The sequence below is a fragment of the Chiloscyllium plagiosum genome, chromosome 8 (genome assembly GCF_004010195.1).
Source record: "Chiloscyllium plagiosum isolate BGI_BamShark_2017 chromosome 8, ASM401019v2, whole genome shotgun sequence".
Lineage (NCBI taxonomy): Eukaryota > Metazoa > Chordata > Chondrichthyes > Orectolobiformes > Hemiscylliidae > Chiloscyllium > Chiloscyllium plagiosum.
In genome coordinates, this window is record NC_057717.1 from 4,869,352 (window position 1) to 4,877,219 (window position 7,868).

A 7,868-nucleotide genomic window follows, 5' to 3' on the forward strand; every position below is an offset into this window, starting at 1 on the left:
CTGCCAGCACCCGGCCCATATCCCTCCAAACCCTTCCTATTCATATACCCATCCAAATGCCTCTTAAATGTTGCAATTGTACCAGCCTCCACCACATCATCTGGCAGCTTATTCCATACACGTACCACCCTCTGTATGAAAAAGTTGTCCCTTACGTCTCTTTTATATCTTCCCCTCTCACCCTAAACGTATGCCTTCTAGTTCTGGACTCCCCGACCCAGGGAAAAGACTTTGCCTATTTATCCTATTCATGCCCCTCATAATTTTGTAAATCTCTATAAGGTTACCCCTCAGCCTCCAATGCTCCAGGGAAAACAGCCCCAGCCTGTTCAGCCTCTCCCTGTAGATCAGATCCTCCAACCATGGCAACATCCTTGTAACTCGTTTCAGAATGCTTTCAAGTTTCACAACATCTTTCCGATAGGAATGAGACCAGATTTGCATGCAATATTCCAACAGTGGCCTAACCAATGTCGTGTATAGCCGCAACATGACCTCCCAACTCCTGTACTCAATACTCTGACCAATAAAGGAAAGCATACCAAACGCCTTCTTCACTATCCTATCTACCTGCGACTCCACTTTCAAGGAGCTATGAACCTGCACTCCAAGGTCCCTTTGTACAGCAACACTCCCTCGGACCTTACCACTAAGTGTATAAGTCCTGCTAAGATTTGCTTTCCCAAAATGCAGCACCTCGCATTTATCTGAATTAAACTCCATCTGGCACTTCACATCCCAATGGCCCATCTGGTCAAGATCCTGTTGTAATCTGAGGTAATTTAATGCTATTTCCTCCTGTATTGGAGAATTGCATTCATGACTGGTTGGCCTTGGATGTTTCTTTTTGCAAAGGGATGAGTTTATGGGATGTTAGTACATTGGTAGTACTAACATTTGTTAGTACTACGTTTGTTAGTAGACAGTACTGCATCTATTATTCTGTTAGTGTTTGCAGTAGTTAAGTTATTCTAAACTCCTCTTCTTTTTGTAAGTATTTTTTCTAAAGTGTTTAAATAAATTGTGTTTTGCCTAAAATTGAGTGGTTTCACCAGCCGCATCACATCGGGAACGCTCACTTCAAATCTACCTTTACTATAAGACAACGATGGCGTTAAGGCTACAATCTTAAAGAATTTTAGGGCAATCTGGTCTGTTCTATACCAAACTGGGGATTCTTGTCCGTTTCGAAATCAATAATTCCAAATTGGGTTCAGGTTTAGAATCCCTACACAGTCTGAAAACAAGCCATTTGGCCCAGCAAGCCACACCAACCCACCAAAGAAGAAACATAGAACACAGAACATTACAGCGCAGTACAGACCCTTTGGCCCCTCGATGTTGAGCCGACCTGTCATACCAATCTGAAGTCCATATAACATATACTATTCCATGTACGTCCATATGCTTGTCTAATGACGACTTAAATGTACTTAAAGTTGGCGAATCTACTACCGTTACAGGAAAGCGTTCCTTACTACTCTCTGAGTAAAGGAACTACTTCTGATATCTGTCCTATATCTATCACCCCTCAATTTAAAGCTATGCCCCCTCGTGCTCACTGTCACCATACTTAGAAAAAGGCTCTCCCTGTCCACTCCATCTAACCCTCTGATTATCTTATATGTCTCTATTAAGTCACCTCTCAACCTTCTTCTCTCCAACGAAAACAGCCTCAAGTCCCTCAGCGTTTCCTCGTAAGACCTTCCATCCATACCAGGCAACATTCTAGCAAATCTCCTCTGCACTCTTTCCAAAGCTTCCACATCCTTCTTATAACGCGGTGACCAGAACTGTACACAATACTCCAATACGCCGCACCAGGTTTTTGTACAGCTGTAGTATAACCTCGTGGTTCCGGAACTCGATCCCTCTATTAATAAAAGCTAAAACACTGTATGCCTTCTGAACAACCCGGTCAGCATGGGTGGCAGCTTCAAAGGATCTGTGTACCTTGGACACCGAGATCTCTCTGCGCATCTACACTACCAAGAATTTTACCATTAGCCCGTTAATTTGCATTCCGGTTACTCCAACCAAAGTGACTCACCTCACACTTGTCCGCATTAAACTCCATTTTCCACCTCTCAGCACAGGTCTGCAGCTTATCTATGTCTCTCTGTAACCTACAACATCCTTTGTCACTACCCACACCTCCACCGACCTTAGTGCCATCTGCAAATTTACTAACCCACCCTTCTACGCCCTCATCTAGGTGGTTTATAAAAATGACGAATAGAAGTGTACACAACACCGACCCTTACGGTACATCACAAGTAACTGGATTCCAGGATGAACATTTCCCATCAACCATCACCCTCTGTCTTCTTTCAGCAAGCTAATTACTGATCCAAATTGCTATATCTCGCACAATCCCATTCCTCCGCATTTTGTACAATAGCCTTGCTGAAATCCATATATACCACATCAGCCGGGTTACTCTCATCTACCTGTTTGGTCTCCTTTTCAAAAGACTCAGAAAGGTTTGTAAGGCACGACCTACCCTTCACAAAACCGTGCTGATTATCCCTAATCAAATTATTATTTTCCAGATGATTATAAATCCTATCTCTTATAACATTTTCCAACACTTTACCAACAACTGAAGTAAGGCTCACTGGTCTATAATTACCAGGGCTGTCTCTACTCTCTTTCTTGAACAGGGGAACCACATTTGCTATCCTCCAGTCTTCTGGCACTATTCCTGTATACAATGACAATTTTAAGATCACTGCCAAAGGCACGGCAATCTCCTCCCTGGCTTCCCAGAGAATCCTAGGATAAATCCCAACCGGCCCAGGGGACTTATCTATTTTCACACTTTGCAAGATTTCTAATATCTCTTCCTTGTGAACCTCAATCCCACCTAGTCTAGTAGCCTATATCTCAGTATTCTCCTCGACAACATTGGTTACTGTGGAAAAATATTAATTTAGTGCTTCAACTATCTCCTCTGACTGCACACACAACTTTTCCCACTACTATCCTTGATTGGCCCGAATATTACTCTCATCATTCTTTTATTCGTTAAATACCTGTAGAAACCCTCAGGGTTTACACTGATCCTATCCGCCAAAAATGTCTCATGTCTCCTCCTGGCTCTTCTGAGCTCTCTCTTTAGGTCTTTCCTGGCTACCTTGTAACCCTCAAGCGACCTAACTGAGCCTTCACATCTCATCCTGTTTTAAGTCTTCTTCTTCCTGTTGACCAGAGATTCCACTTCCTTCGTCAACAATGGCTCTCGCGCTCGACAGCTTCATCCCTGCCTGACAGGTGCATACTTATCTAGGATACACATGAGCTTTTCCTTGAATAAGCTCCACATTTCTAATGTGCCCATCACCAGTGGTTTCCTTCCCCATCCTGTGCTTCCTAAATCTTGCCTAATGGCATCCTAATTGCCTTTCCCCCAGCTGTAACTCCTGCCCAGTGGTATTCACCCATTCCTTTCTATCACTAAAGTAAACATAACGGAATTGTGATCGCTATCAACAAAGTGCTCACCTACTTCCAAGTCTAACACAAAGTCTCATTACCCGTACCAAATCTAATGTGGCTTCGCCCCTTGTCGGCCTGTCTACACACTATGTCAGGAAGCCCTCCTGCTCACACTGGACAAAAACTGACCCATCTATAGCACCCGTACTATAGTGTTCCCAATCAATATTTGGCAAGTTGAAGTCCCCCATGACAACAACCCCCTCTCTCTCTCACTCCTATCGGGAATCATCTTTGCTCTCCTTTGCTCTACACCTCTGGAACTATTCGGAGATCTGTAGAAAACTCCCAACAGGGTGACCTCTCCTCTCCTGTTTCTAAACTCAGCTCATTCTACCTCAGTTGACGAGTCCTCAAACACCCTTTCTGCAACTGTAATACGGTCCTTGACCAACAATGCCACACTTCCCCCTCTTATACCATCTTCACTGTTCTTACTGAAACATCTAAATCCTGGCACCTGCAACAACCTTTCCTGTCCCTGCTCTAACCATGTCTCCAAAATGGCTACAAATTCGAAGTCCCAGGTACCAACCCATGCTGCAAGTTCACCCACCTTATTCCGGATGCTCCTGGCGTTGAAGTAGACACATCTCAAACCAACTTCTTGCTTGCCAGTGCCATCTTGCGTCCATGAAACTTGATTTTGGACCTCCCTACGCTCAACCTTTTCTATACTCGTACTGCAATTTTGGTTTCCATCCCCCTGCTGGATTAATTTGTACCCACCCCAATAGCCTTAGCGAATTTACCCCCAGGATATTGGTACCCTTCTGGTTCAGATGAAAACCATCCTGCTTGTAGAGTTCCCACCTACACCAGAAAGTTCCCCAATTATCCAAGATCCCAAAGCTCTCCCTCCTGTACCATCCCTAAAGCTACGTGTTAAACCCCTCTCTCTTCCTATTCCTCGCCTCACTAGCACGTGGCACGGACAACAAACCAGAGACAACAACTCTGTTCGTCCTCGCTCTAAGCTTCCATCCTCACTCCCTGAATTTCTGACTTAGAACCCCATCTCTCTTCCTACCTATGTCGTTCGTGCCCATGTGGACCACGACTTGGGTCTGCTCCCCCTTCCCCTTAAGGATTCCAAAAACACGATCAGAAACATCCCGAACCCTGGCACCAGGAAGGCAACACACAGCAGTGAGTCTCTCTCGTCCCCACAGGGTCTCCTATCTGTCCGCCTAACTATGGAGTCCCCAATGACTACTGCTCTGCTCTTCTTCCCCCTTCCCTGCGAAGCAGCAGGGGCAGAGGCTGTGCCAGCGCTCTGTGCCCCACTGCTTTCCCCTGGTAAGTCGTCCCACCCCCACCAACAGTATCCAAAACGGTATACTTTTTGTTGAGGGGAATGGGCACAGAGCATCCCTGCACTGCCTGCCGATTCCCTTTACGTCCCCTGACTGTAACCCATCTGCTTTTGTCTTGCCCCTGAGGAGTTACTACCTCCCTGTAACTTCTCCGAATAACCCCCTCTGCTTCCCGAATGATGCGAAGTACGTCCAGCTCTAGCTCCAGTTCCCGAACGCGGTTTTCGAGAAGCTGGAGTTTGGTGCACTTCCCGAGATGTAGTCAGCAGGGACACTAGTCGTGACCCTTACCTCTCACATTTTGCAGGAGGAAAATTCAACTGCCCTCACCTCCATTCCAACTATTCTAAATTCCCAGCGAGCATTTTTAAAAATAAGGAATTAAAAATAAACTCGTTACCTTACCGATCTGGCGCACAGAACCTTTTTTTTTTTGGTTAAAAGAGGAGGATGGGTGGGAGACACTACCTGAGTAGTGTTTCGGGTAACGCAACCACACAAATATATGATTTCCCAGAAGTCCTTCGCTCCTTCCTCGCACCTCTCAGCAGATGAAGGCCCTGACGCCTGAAGTAAGGTTATTAAACAGTTGGACTCACCTTCCCAGAAGGTTGTAAAAAATAAACCCCGTAAGTGTATATGAGGTTGGTTGAAGTGTATGTTGTGAACCAAACTAGAGAGCAGGTTAATTCTATTTGATATTGTGTTGCCAGAAGGACTAATTAATAACCTTGCTCTGATGAAGCTTTTGAGGAATAGTGACATTAATATGTTGCATTTTACACGGCGTCTGTATACAGTGTAGAATGCTTGAACGTTCTGCTCAAACATCTTTGAATCCTGGAGGCTCGAGGGTGGAGTTCGCTCCAGTGAATTGGGAAAGTACAATATAACATTCAGTGGGAGACAAGCAAGAGGTTTTAAAGTCATTGGGTCTTACAGCACAGAGATAAGCCCTTCGAACCAAAGTGGTCCATTCCAACCAAAATGTCCATCCACTTTAACCCCATTTCCCTGCCATTGCCCCATATCCTTTTAATCTTTTCCTATCCATGTAATTGTCCAAATGCGTTTTAAATGGTGTTAATGTACCCACCTCAACCGTTTCCACTGACAGCTCGTTCCATATGCGTTCCATCCTCTGTGTAAAAATTTGCCCCTCAGGTTCCCTTTTATTCATCCCCTCTAACCTTAAACTGATGTCCTCTAGTCCGGGATAACCCAATCCTAGGAAAAAAAGACTGAGCGCATTCACTCTATTTATGCCTCCCATGATCTTGTACACTTCTCTCAGATACCGCCTTGGTCTCATACACTCTAAAATGTCCTAGCTTGTCCAACCTCTCTTTGTACCTCAAACTGTTGAGTCCTAGCAAAATCCTTGTTATTTTTTTCTGCAGTCTTTCCAGTTTAATAACATTTTTCCTATAGCAATGTGAACAAAACTGAACATAATGCTACAAGTATGCTCACAAGGCTCAACAGCAACCTGTATAACTGCAACATAACTCACCAACTTCGATAATCAATGCTCTTGCTAAAGAAGGCCAGTGCGCCAAAAGCCTTCTTCTCAGTGCTGTGTACCTGTCACTCCACTTTCAGATAACTATGCACCTGAACTCCAAGGTCTCTCTGCTCCATTACACTCATGAAAGCCCTGCCATTTACCATGAAATTCCTACCTTGATTTGAGTTTATAAAATGCAAGAACGTACACTTATCTGCATTAATTTCCACTTGCCATTTCTCAGCTCACTTCCCCAGCTGGTCAACGTCCTACAGTAATTTCTGAGAACCTTCCACACTGTCCACGATACCGCCTATTTTAGTGTCACCTTCAAACTTACAAATTATGCCTGTACATCCTCATCTATATCGTTAAAATGTGTAATATGTAAATATAAGTATTATGTGCATGCATATAACAAACTGCAATGATCCCAGCACCGACCCTCCGAGGCATTCCACTCGTCACAGACCTCCAGTCTGACAAGCATCCTTCCTCTCGGCTTCCTACCATCAATCCATATTTGGATCTAATTTGCTAGTTCCCCCTCAATTCAATACGACCTCACCTTCCAGAGCAACGTCTTATTGAGCTTTGTTGAAGGACTTACTGAAATCTGTATGGATTACATATATCACTCTGCCTTCGGCATCGTCGCTAGTCACTTCATCAAAGAACTCTAACAAATCTTTGAGCCATGATCTCCGATATGCAAAGCCATGCTGACTGCTCCTCATCACACCCTGCTTTTCTAAATGCCCTTGTGTTAATCAGTCCTTATCTCTCAGAATCTTGTCAAGTATCTTACTGATGAAAAAAATTAGGTTTACTGGTCTGTAGTTCCCAGGTTTTTATTTGTAGCCCTTCTTGAATAAGGGCAGCACATTCGTTACACTCCCAGTCCACCGGGACCTCACCCGTTGGCCACCGATGATTCAAAAGTACCATCCAGCACTCCCGCAATTTCTTCTCTGTCCTCCTGCAGTGTTCGTGAATATAACTGGTCTGGACCATGAGATTTATAGAAATACTGCGTAGTCTGAAAAATATGTCTATTTCTTTCAGGTAAAAACACCAAAGAGTGAGAAAGTGACTCAGTGATGGTTAACATAACAAACTAAAGATTATATTAATCATAGGAAGTGACTTCAGAAGAATTCCAGACATTGTGAAATCCTGAGAATTCTCACACATTGACGATCCAGAAAAGGAGAGCCGAGAAACTGACACGGAAATGAAAAAGAGAACATGCATGCCAACAAACAGGAACACAAAGACTGCATACATCTACAATTTATATTTCAAAGAAAACAAAATAAAGCAAAGTCGAATGTGGAAATTGGTAATCGGGAGAGGAGAGGTCATTGTGGAGAACAGGAAAAAGGCCAAGAAAATAACCAATTACTTTGCATCTGTCTTCATGCAGAAAGGTCCAGAAAATCACCCAGAAATACCAACTGACCATCTAGAACTCGTGGAACAATATACATTAATTCAATTTATATCAGTAACAAGGTAGTACGTGAATATGTAGCTGGATTGAGCAT